The sequence below is a fragment of the Aphis gossypii genome, chromosome 3 (assembly GCF_020184175.1).
Source record: "Aphis gossypii isolate Hap1 chromosome 3, ASM2018417v2, whole genome shotgun sequence".
NCBI classification, from domain to species: Eukaryota; Metazoa; Arthropoda; class Insecta; order Hemiptera; family Aphididae; genus Aphis; species Aphis gossypii.
Window position 1 is genome coordinate 4,570,247 of NC_065532.1, and position 13,350 is coordinate 4,583,596.

The following is a 13,350-nucleotide window of genomic DNA, read 5'->3' on the forward strand; positions in this document are numbered from 1 at the left end:
CAATACATACTTGGATTTAAATATTTTCATATATTACTTATATTTATTTAAATCATACGTTTTTGATGAACAATTTTCAAATATATATATATAAGACAATTTATTAATATTTTAGTATAATATTATAGTAATACAAGATCATTTAGATATTATTATTTATTGGGAAATGGACAAAGGCCACACCAAATGTATGTGGTGTAATGTTGCGCTCATCTAAAATTAAAAGTTTATAATGGTTTCAACTGTGAACATATAATGGTGAAAAAGTAAGGGCATTATAAAATATTAGAATTGCTGTAACTTAAGTTTTCCATAAAGAAAATTTCGAAAAAGTTAATACTTTTTGAAATAACGAGTGTTTGCTGTTAAAAGAATCATCTTTAATATAAATATTATATTATATACCCAGTCGTTTGTTAGTAATATTGAACATCGTACCTTCTACCGTAATGGTTGATTTCCATTATTAAATTGATTAACTTTCATGCGTGATATTGTTTCATATCCTGACTTTTTATAATATTTAATTTAATATTCACGATGTAATACCATACGTTATAGATAACTTCCATGAATAAATAAATGTATAAGAACAACGGTATTTCGTATGCATATACAGTTTAAAGCAAAATAAACACAATAACACAGTTATACAATTATTCGCGTGTGTTCTAATAGCATGATACCTATACATGTATACATAATATATTATATTGCATACGTGTAGCTTAAAATTTGATAGTCATTGATAAAAAGTGTAGAAAACGTAATTATTTAAAATTGAAATTCGAGGTTCGAGTAACAGTTAACTTTTCAGAGCGTTAACTTTACATTTTTTTCTTAGAGTTAAAATTCAATATTAATGATCCGTTCCATACACAGCAAGGTAATTAGTTTTTCCAATTAATTATGTTGTTGGCAGAACATAGTGGTTACGGTTTTGAGACGAAACCTGTGGTACAAATATAATTTAATGTACCTATAATATATTAACTGGAAAAAAACCAGAGATATTTCTTTATAGTTCATTTATGAAACAACAATGACTCGTGATAACTGAATCGAGCCAAACTTATTTTTTCTGTTTATAACAATATTGTTATGATGATATTAATTATTTATGAATTCATAGCTAACAATATGTCCTTTAGTCATATAATTAAAATAAAAAGTAAATACAATACGAGTGTGAAACTTTTCCAAACGAGCTTTTGATTATGATACAATTGGGAATATATTTCTACATAATTTACATTTAAAAAAAATACATAATAATAAGAGTGTATAAAAACTAGTCTAAACAAAAATTAAACTCCCGTTAAAAAAAAAGTAGTCATTCAAAGAAATATGAATTCATGACTTACTGTTACTAAGATTTAAAAAAAAAATATTTTTGAAATAATTTTTAAGCAAAGTTTACAAGCTTTCTACACTTGATTTAGTTTACTGATTCATATAAAATGGAATAGACCTATCAAACATTTTAGTATAGTATAAGTATTTACTTGAAACAAATGTTTTAAATGTATGTCTACATAAGATACACTTATTTTAAAACATTGAAATATATTTCAAATTTCATGAAAAAATTATGTGTGCTTATTTTGCAGCATTTGAATTAAAATTCATTAGTGTATAGTTATTGAGAACTATTCAGATTGTGTATCACTTTGAATATTATATTCATATTTTTATAAAATTCCGACAAAACTTAATTTTATTCCCAGAAAACTAAATTCAAAAAAACTCAATCAGAACAAATGTAAAATATCTCTCGTTCCTTATACAAGTATAATAAAACTTCATCAATAGTACTTTATCATAGTGTTTCGCATTGTAATCACTAACGTACTGTTGGAGTTAGTAAATTATAAAACCATTATTTTTTTTAAAAAGCTTGATTGTTAAACATCTTATCAGTATCTTTATTTATTTAAATTAACATATATAATAATGTATATAAACAATAACATAATAAGTATTACATTATCTACTATAAAATTCAGTAGCTATGTTTCTAAAATTAATTTAGAATATTATATAAATCGTGTAACATTCAACATATTTTAAAGAAATGTAATCAACTCATTGATGAAAAATGTTGTTGTTAATTTGTTTTGTATACAATTTAAATAATTTTTAATTAGTTATTAGTTATTTTATTATTTTACTTTGTAATGATATTTTAAACTTTGTTAAGAATTTTAAAACTTTAATCAAAATTAAGTTTGAGAAAATCTAGAATCACAAAACTTCAGAGACACATTAAACTTTTATTGTTAAAAATAATTTTGGCTAATACAATATTAACATTTTTGTAGCTGTTTCGATTTTGAGCTCTTCTTATTATAACAATATAAATAATTTGACCCTTAACTAACTAATCTGATAAAAATGATAACATGATGATATATTTAAATATTTACAGAGTTTCTTATAAATATCACTTAATGCTACAATAAAAATGTATGCACAACGAAGTAATACATTATTTAATATAATATTGCAATATTTTATTTTTTACAATTCTTAATACTTCATATTTTTCAGTTAATATTTTAACAATATGTAATGTACAGGTATATAATAATGTGTTACATAAACAAAGTGTTGCTGTAAAAATAAAAAACAAAGTCGGTTAGATACCTAATTATACTATTAAAAATATAATCCAAAACTGCATTTAATTTTAGTCTGTTCTATAAAATATTAAAAAACCATTAACTTCACTTCTCCACCAAAAACGTTTTCGATACTCAAGCTACTTATTAAGGACCCGAATAAAGTTATTGTAACGACTAACGGTACTACATTCCTTCTACAAATTATGGTTGTAATAATCTATAATAATTGTTAACCTTGTAAACCTGGTATAAGCTATATTTGTGAATGTGGAGTAGTTATTTAGCAAATATTTGTTGGATTAGTAAGTTAATAATGTTACTTGTTGACAATTGTAGTACATTCTGTTTGTATACAAATTATTAGATACTTATTAATATGAAATATTATATAACAATAAGACAAAATTTAATTAATAACTGATACACTAGGTATACAATCTATACATCATAATGTGATATAGGTAGGACTTGGGTTATGTTGTTGGTTGTTGAAATTTAATATACGAATATTAAACATATGTGAGTATTGAGTATAAATACAGTACACATTACACATGCCGAGAATTTTTTTTTACATTTAGATTATAATATATTTTTATTCATAATTCTATCATTGTAGACTATGGCATGTTGGAATAACTTGATAACTTAATACATTATTTTAATATTATATATAATATAATGTATATTACATCAAATGTTAAAATTAATACTCCATTAGTTTAATGTAGATTCTTTATGGATTATAAATTCAACACTAATACCTACTTTAAAAAATCCGTTTTTTTTTTTTTTATTTCTCAGTATTTCTACCAGAAATTTCTTTAAACTGCTGAAAAATCAACATTGTAACATACAGGAGCTTGTCTACTTGAGTTAAAGAAAATCTTTAGAAATGCATGACTGCAGATTTTTAATCACTGTAAAACAATATCTAGTGCCAATATGTGCGTGCCTTACATCCAATATCTGAAATCTGTATCCTTTCGTACTTCCTTAAACTCAATATTCATTTAATCAGCTCTTTATTCATTTTATTTTTTTTTTATTGAAAATTGATTTTAGAGACCAAACCATTAAATTTTACTACATAGTCATCACATTTTTCAGAACAAAAGAAGACTGCTTTTTTATTATCAGCTTTTATGTTACCAATATTAAAGTCATTATTCTCATAATCATCATCACTAATAATCGTTTATCTTATATTTTCTTTTAGTGGCATTTTTCTTAAAAATCGTACTCTTTTCACAAGAACCACATATACGTCATACCCCATCTATTTTTGAGATCAAACTACTCCAATATTTTTATTAGCTACATAATTTTTATACATTCTGTACAGTTTACGATTCTGTAGTACTTATAAAGAATTTTTTTAACTTTTCCCTGAGAAAATATTTGAAAAGGAATACAGCGGTATACATAATTATACTATTTTTTTTTTATTTATTATTATTTTCATTATTGCATCTAATGTAATTATTTTATGCTTGTCTTTTACGAAATATTTTTCATGTTCCTTATAATTTTCAATAATATAATCTCAGAAAATCTATTATATCAACATTGGTGTTAGTAATAGGTACATTCAATTGTTTTTTTCTTTGTAACCAATAATTAACTTAAAACAATATAACAATAAGAAGATAATGTTTCTGTCGAAACTTAAAATTTCATTTGTTTTAATCGATTTAAGGTTTTCTTTGCGTTAAGTTCATGTACTACTTCCATATTGTATTCCGTCTGTATACTTGCGAAAGCGACGATTATTGTGCAATTGAATTATAATTTCTTTGTATAAATGAAATGCTGATTAGTACTGGACAAAAACGTGAAAACACAAAATCAATAAGTATTACCTACTTATACATACAAACAATATTTAATAAATTTATATATTTACTTATAATTGTGTACATATAGCCTTGAGATATTCACCGTTTCTCATAAGCTAATATAAGCTGTTTATATTATAATCTACAATTCACAGAACTTACCTCTCTGGTATACTGGATAAATTAATTATAGACTTAATACTATAATGTTTCAATGGATAAATATATTTGATATTTACTAAATTCAGTTAATCAGATTTATTTATAGATAAACCAATTTTAATGACATTTAAAATTCATCAACTCGTAATATATAGTGAGATATACATATAACAAGAAAAATAATTGTATTACATGAATTAAATGTATAATATGAATCTCAACTCTCAAGTGATTTTCTAATTTAAATTAAGAAATTAAACGTATTATTATATATATATATGTATAATATATATCATCAATATAGTTGCATCTTGTGAAAATCAAAAATTATTTAACTATAAATCATATGCCTAACATCTTGATCAAATTAGTTTTTGGTTGAAACACGTACAATTTTAAAACAATTTAGTAACCTAACGTATTATTATTATTACTTATTGTCATAATAAAAATACTCCATAGGTTTATTATATTAGTCGGCAAAATTATATTAGCATAATTTTAAATATTTAAAGCATATTGTAAAAAAATATCCACATTAGTGTAACATATGGTCTATTATTAAATCATTAGCTTTTTAAATGTAATAAAGTATTATAAATCATATTTACTATTTATTAATTAGTACAACTATTATGATATATTTTTACTTTCATACATAAACTTAATACAAATTTTCTTGAGATAAAGTTTTATAAGATTGTATTAAGATTTACAGCTATACGCTTAAATCACTATAGAAAATTTACAAATATCGATTTATCGTTTTTGATTATTTAATTATAATGTATAGGATGTAGTAACACTATATTTTTTATTAAAGAATACTCGTGATTTTATTATTCATACAGATGTAAATGTAGTTTATTGGAATTGTATTTTTACTATTAATAAGGTATGTGCTATATAGCTAGTATAAATATACAAAATCTTAAAATTAATTTATGTATTTTGAAAATGTATTGATCATCAATAGAATGTAATAACTTCAATAATTTTAATTTCAAACATTTATAAAATCAAAAAAAATCCTCATTTTATATTTTAAAATTTCTACAAAATAACTTATCTGTAGTTCGACATACAATTTTCAAGCGTTTAGCCCAAATTAAACAATGTTTTTACATTAAAAAAAATTTTTTAATGCCTACAAATAGCTAAAAATATGTCGAAATATTTTTAAAAATTTCATCGAATAACTACAAAATAATTTTTAAAATTTCATAAAACTCACGTATAAAAAATGTATGTATTGTATGTATCATATATTCATAAAATTATATTTCTTTCTTCTTATATACTTTCGATATTTTTAAATGAGATAAAATCAACTTATGAAGTACCTTGTATTAAATATTAGAGTTTTTTTAAACAAGAACAATCATATTTAGATCTAAAAAAGCATTGTTCTTATAAATAAAATCTGTTAACTACAAAAGGTATAACTTGTTTTACTGCCCAATTTTTTTTTAAATTATGGCGATGGGTTGAAGTACGCATCTATAGAGCTAACATTGGTGTAAAGGTTTTTATTAAAAAAAAAAATTAATCTTACTCGAATAAAAAGAAACTATAAAGGAAATTAATAATTAATTTGGAAAACTTTTTAAATTTACTAATTATAGAACAGTAATTGGGAAAATATGAATATTATTTATGAAAGTAAAAAACTAATATACTTATATTATTATTTAAGTACTTTTCGAACAAAATTAAAACATTATCTTATCAGAAATAAACAGTTTATCAAACCATAAGCACCGTGTATTTTATAAGAAAACAATTACAAACATATTATTTATTCAGCATGTTATATTTATATAATCTTAAACATGAATACACATTTGGTATATTTTTACATTACATTTGTACTCCGAGACATGATTTTCAAAATTACTTATATAGTTTAAGCCGTCCTTAAGACTAGTGATTCCCAGAGCTAATACACTTTTGTAGGGTTTAAAGTTATAGATTAATTAAGAGAAAAAATAAAAATAACTAAATGTTGTACTGGGTCAAAATTAATATATTTCAATAAAATAAGATGAGTTATTTCATTTTTATAAAACATTTATCGACATGAAAAACATTATTATGTAACAATTATTTAATTAACTATAAAATTATTTATTCGTACGTTATATATTCTTATACATAAATTAATATTTTAATTTAATCTTACAAATTCATATTATCGATTAACTACATATAAGTATATATTATTATTATAGAGTTTAAATTGAAAACTTTATTGGATATAGTTGGTAGGTAGCACAAAACTTATTTTAGTATACAAACTGTTCAGAATGTAACGTTTTACTGTATAGATACCTACAAATGTCATCAAGTTGAATTAAAATTTAATCAAAAAATCTCAAACATATATGTATAATTTAATAATTAAGTTCATCTTACTAAAAATACATTATCCAATCGTTAAGTGAACAATCTAGATATAACAAATGTATATTAATTTTCTTGCAGTATATTATTATAATAACTTGAGTATTTTGAGTGCAGCGAGAAAGATATTTGACAAATAATTATCTTGTAACTTCAAAAAAATATTCTTTTGTTATGATCTATTGATCTCTGATTAAAAGTAGAAGACATTATCTTATTTTTAATGGAACTGTCTGTTCAAAATGAAAAATTAATGTTTTTTTTGTTTTTAATATTTTGCGCAGTGGACTGAAAAATCGGAGGAAAAAGGATAAAAATATTACATACGTGAAATTTCACAAGTATAAAAATAAATAATATGGGGAAACTGATGTATTAAATCATTCTGTCACTCTGTTATAGTTGTTCACAAAATATTATTATAATAATATACTTAGAAATATAGAATTGTGTAAGGTTAAGACAACTGTAAGTAACATTGAGCAAACAAGCATAATTCTTAGTAACTTTATTTTAACTTATTATCTAATTGTTGTAAGTGCCAACGATTTCATCAGCTTATATTATGAATAATGTAATATTCTGAAACGTTACTTCTGTGCGAACTCTGCAATTAAAAACGTTAAGCCGTCTAAGAAATTAAGTAATTCCATTATTTTCGATGGTTAAAAATATGACTGAGCTGATTTCTCCGTGTAAATTAATCGCATTAAACATTAAATATTAAAATATTAATATCATAATTTTTGTACATAAATGTATCAAAACTGAAAACATACTATTTGTCCGTCAGATGTTTGGACCCAACGAATGTCTTGAATGATGAGATCGACTGTTTCGTTTTTTTTTTTTTTTTTAAGTTCCCGTAAATTGAAATTAAATCTATAAACGTATGTAAATTTTATTATCATATCTATAGATTTTCTTTGGGCTCAGTAACACGTTGAAAAACGATTCGAAGAAGGCGTTTTCTAAATTAAAAATTAAAATTGATTTGAACGGACGACGATAAAAGCCCTCTATGCGGTATATCGATAACCACGTTTACGCATCATATGATCGGTGTCTTCGGTGGCGTGTTTACCCGTTGGACAACCAATAACCTCTCAAAGTTCTAGCCGATAGCGATTTCCGTATAGGTTTAACACGCGGAGGCGTGATGTCAGGCGGTGCGCTCGAAACGACGACCAACAGACGTGACGTGTGGTGAAGGGGTGTTGGCAAGACGACGATGAGGAAGTTCAAATAAATGTATATATGTGTAGCGTGTTGTGCGTGCGTACAACGCAGCGTGTCGTCGTCGTCGACGAAAATCTTCTTTTATTGTCGGAAACCCGGCGGGGGGTCAGAAACCGTCGGGAAAAACGCAAACTTCGAGCCAGCTACATGTATGTGTATATATATGTATATAGTAATATACACTCGTATATACATTCAGTGTCACGTCCGTCCGGAGTTTTCTCCGGGAAAGCCTGAGGCTTTTCAGCCCTTGAGCCACTGCAAAACTCGTGAGGATATTATACTTGTGAAAGGTTTCGGACCATGTAGTATACCATTTCGTCTATAGGTACACACGTATATTATGCATGTATTATACATAAAATGTATAAGCTGCCACTATTTTGGCGCGTCCCGATCGATTCATTTCAAGTTTGTCCGGAATAATATATTATTACTCCTTGACCACCGCCGTGGTTGCGGCACAAAGTTTAAGTCCCCGTATTACGTCATATAGCGGCTTATATAGGTAATGCTTACATATAATTGACCTTAAAAACCATCTGACGTTAAAAATCACCTCGACTGAGCTGCGCTCAAGCAAATCGAAGTCTTCGAGCGTAAACTTGTTTTCTCCCGTCCCCCGCTCTTCATGCACAGTTCACCGACTGATTGTTACAATGTGTAAAACTTAAACGGTGTAAAAGCAATAAATATGGCTTAAAATTTAAGTATAATTATAACCTAAATAAAATATGTTCTTATCATATATCTTAAACACTATGCAAACAAATATAGAAGTCCAATTAAAAGCTGTGTAGGTATGTACTAATTACTACCTATATATTTACCAAGTAAAACTGTATAGTTATCATTTATAAGCTTATACTTGCCTCGATTTTACAAACAAACAATACCTATCTACTTATATCAAATAACAGTTTGCTATTTTGTGGACTGTTTATAAAAGTGTGTATGTATTTATATACAATAATATTTTTTCTATACATTATCTATAAAAAAAAAAAAAAAACAAATAACATTTTATCATGTTAAGTTAATATCGTTGTTACTTTTTTAAAAAACAATAGTTTTTTCCTATTATTTCTTTTGAAAATCCTTAAGCTAAATCACACCAGTCAATAATCTTTCAAATTTCATGCATAAGATGGAAAATTATAACATTTTTTAAATTTCTGATGATGAGTAATGATGATGATATCTTTTATCCTTCTCGAAACCACCGTTTGTAATTATAACATTTGAATAAAGTATAGTTATATATTTATTTGCTACTATATTTTTAATAAAATCTATTGATGGAAATTTAGAGCTTATTTGATATTGTTTTTTTTGGCATACATTAAACCATATCGATTTCCCAACAGTCAAATGTTAAAAATATAAGTCCGCGAGGTGCTTCTTTGACTGTGCGCACTCATATTTTTACATAATTTAAGCAGTCCTGGGCCACTGGCTCTCTTTTTACCAACCAATCACTGATCGACACGCCGCGACCGTTCTACATCTTACCACGACGACCGTGTCCACCGGATTGGTCGATTCGTCAGGGTTCAACGTTATAATATGTTGCTGTGGAGAGCGATTGGAGTGATTGGAATGAGGTGCTTGGGTTTTTATGTACATACGTGGGTATACGTCAACGGAATAGGTAGAACAAGAAACAAAATTGTTTTAAGCTAAAAGCGTTGGCGTTTTACGAGCAAACATTTTATTTTTATTATTATATTGATATATAAACTGTATACGGGGACAGAAAAAATGGTATTCAGTATTCACCGATGGTGGCGTCAGCGTAAAGAAGTATATGATTTAAATACAATCAACTAAATATTGTAAAAGAAAAAAATTTTAACCGATACAACAGACTGCAAGAAAATCGATAATTTGATGATTTAAAAAAAGAAATATGTATAAAATATAATATTATTTAAGTACAGTTTGTCTCTGTCCAATAGCAAAACTCTTAAAGTAATAAAAATTCTATTGAAAATACTTTTTTATTGTGTAAACATCAGTTTAATAAGAAATGAATGTTATAATTAAACATCAAAACAAAAATCGAGCATAAAGATCTGAGAAAAACACTCACTGTTGAGTGCATAATGAGATCGTTTTGTGATAAGCGCACTTATGAAATCCTCAACATAGAAATTAATAGAAACGGACCTCGTCGAACGCATCACATGATAGTGGATTGTTGATTTTAATATGCCTTTGTTTTAGATTGGGTTATGTACATGTATATTTAAACGTTATTGGTATTTTGCTGTAATATTATCTATTTAGTATTTGTTGCTTTCAACTCCGTGACTTGTAATTTAATACTTAGCCTTTTTTTAGTAAATGCCCCTTAAGCGAATCATTTTAAATTAAAAAAAAACACTGACGTAAAAATAAAAACTGTAACATATTATTTTTAGGTTTTGAGCAAGAAAGTTGTTGGTATTACAATATAATTTAACTTCCTTTTTTTCTCAACACTAAAGTAATGTTGCCATACTTTTATCTTTAAGTGATTAAATATATATTTATATTAAATATCGTGTAGACAAAAAAAAATCCGAAAAATTTAAGTGAATTGTATATTGAATTAATTATTATCTAAAAAAAAGCATTTTTTATCTTATTAGAAAGGCACCCTCAGAAAAAAACCTTTGATAATGGTAATTATAACGTTAAAAGCTTATTTTATTGTATTTTTGGCTATTTGAACAAGTCTTTATTGCAAATCAAATAATGTAACTAAAATGTATTATTTAGTCTTGCTTGGTTTGTACTTCATAATAATTGTTACCTAATTTAAGTTATACATAATTTCTTAATTGTTGTTCAGGAATTCATGACCTTTCAAAATTAAAATAATATTAAGTATGAAAATCAGAATAACATTAATGGCATTATTATATCATTGTTTCTCAATCTCTCAGTATTTGTTATATAGAATGCAATTAATAAATAATCGTCTTAAGTGAATGATAATCTCATCAGTTATACATTTATGTACAACACCATCAACTTAGCCATGTCTATTAATGGCGCATCTGAATTTAGTATACCTGGATGAGGAGATTACATCTTACTATTAATTTCAAAATAATGTGTTGTTATATAGAGAGTTAAAACTCAAAACTGTAAAGCTGTTTAAACTTTTAAAAAAAGCATATTAAAAATGTATAGGTTGTATGTACCTTGTTATCGATGTTCATCCATAATTAATATAAAAGAAAGTTATGATTTAAAAAGTATTAAAAAGTTCCAATTTTTGTTGAATTCTGCCCCTGTTGAATATTATAATATACATTACAATTTATATGAATGGTGTTTAGTAATGAAACTACAAATATAGTATATGTTATTGTTATTCAAATTATTATATATTAAGTCAGTGTTTCGTCTTATAACTTTTTAATTTTAAAATTAATAATATTTTTGCTATAATTTTGGAATCTATTTCTATAATTTTAAATGTATTGTATCATCTAATTCTTATTTTAAGCTGTGCATCTTCTCTAAGTTTAATTTATCTTCTGGGAATCATTTCTATCTATTGTGTTAGGATACGATTAAGTATCAGTTATTTTTAGGTGTCAACTTTAAAAAACAATAGTATACCTACACACCATCAATTAATTATTTTTTCAATCTATTCAAATTTGCATAAATAAGTTATTTTGAAATAAATTTATATTGTAATTATTATTTATTGGTTTTAGATTCTGAGCAGAATGATGAATGTATTATTATTTTAAAATTATATTTTTTATCATCTTGATATAGGAGTAAACAATTTGCTTCCATCTTTACATTAAGGTTATTTCCGTTATTCAATTTAGTCTAATTGATACTATGGGTATAAAAAGTAGGAAATTTCTCAATACTTTTCTAAATAATTAACAAAACGTGGAAAATCGAATATTTATGGAAAAATAATGTCTACAAAATTAATTTTCTTTTCTTTTTGTAATTTAGAAAAAAGTAACCATAAAAATTTAAATATTTATATTAAACTAACTGTCACCCGCGTGCTCCGCCCCCGTGAATAGTTGTTTGCAAATTGTGGAGCTGTTTCCAATCCTGTCTAGTCGTCTTATAGTTATTTCAATCATAAAATGTTATTAAATGTACATACCTTACACCTACGCAAAATTATAATAATTTAAGGTGTTTATAAATTCTCATAAATATACTTATAGATAATAAAAACAATTTTATTATTATATTATTATTAAATAATATTATAATGTCGTTAAATGAATAACAATAATAATGATTATTAAACTATAACATTGGACATGACATTCTGTAGGTCTTCGCATCATACAGCCAATCAGTGCTACTGACTTTTTATACTACTTTTCTATTGGTTATTATTATTATTGAATGCGTTTTAACATATCTTAAATACTCAAGTTTCAGTCCTAGTCGTCAGTCGTAGTTAGAACGCAGTGATCTATACTTCAAACCCCGCAGGACCGTTCAAAGCAACGAACCGTTGTCACATCTCATATACGTCGACAATAATAATTGATTCTATTTATACATTCTGAGGTGGGTCGTGGGTGATTGCTTAATTATAGGTATGCTTTAAACAATTATTTTAATATAGGTATTATAATATATAATACATCGATACGTCGAAATTCAAATTTTACGGGAGAGACAAAAAACTTATTTTGTGTAACTTATTATGTTCGCTTTTCGAAGTAAATGAAATAAAGATATTCATACAGTTACTTAAGGAACACGTAGATATATTTTGTTTTTACATACCAAATAGTGTATTTAGAATATTTAGATACGAATAACATATTTCTGTAAAAATCTGAAAATGTCAAAATATTGAACATGTTCCCTAACAAAAGTGGTACCATCAACAGATTGTCAGGCATAGGTATAACAGTAATAAATTTGGTAACTATACGTTGAACGGTGTAGATTTGTATGCGTAACAAAAAATAGAGACTTGCTTTTATAATATAGAGTTTTTAGACATGAAATTATTTTTTATTTCAAATTTAAAACTTTTCCAATATTTTTTTTTTGGTTCGTGTTGATTTGAGTTTTTATTTTCGGTCAAAAAT

General features: G+C 25.4%; 1 protein-coding gene across 2 annotated transcripts in view; it reads left to right on the forward strand.

Annotated features, from left to right (window-relative positions):
- Positions 1–13,350, forward strand: part of LOC114120060 (furin-like protease 2) — a 139,276-nt gene that overhangs the window by 101,128 nt on the left and 24,798 nt on the right. The window lies entirely within an intron of this gene.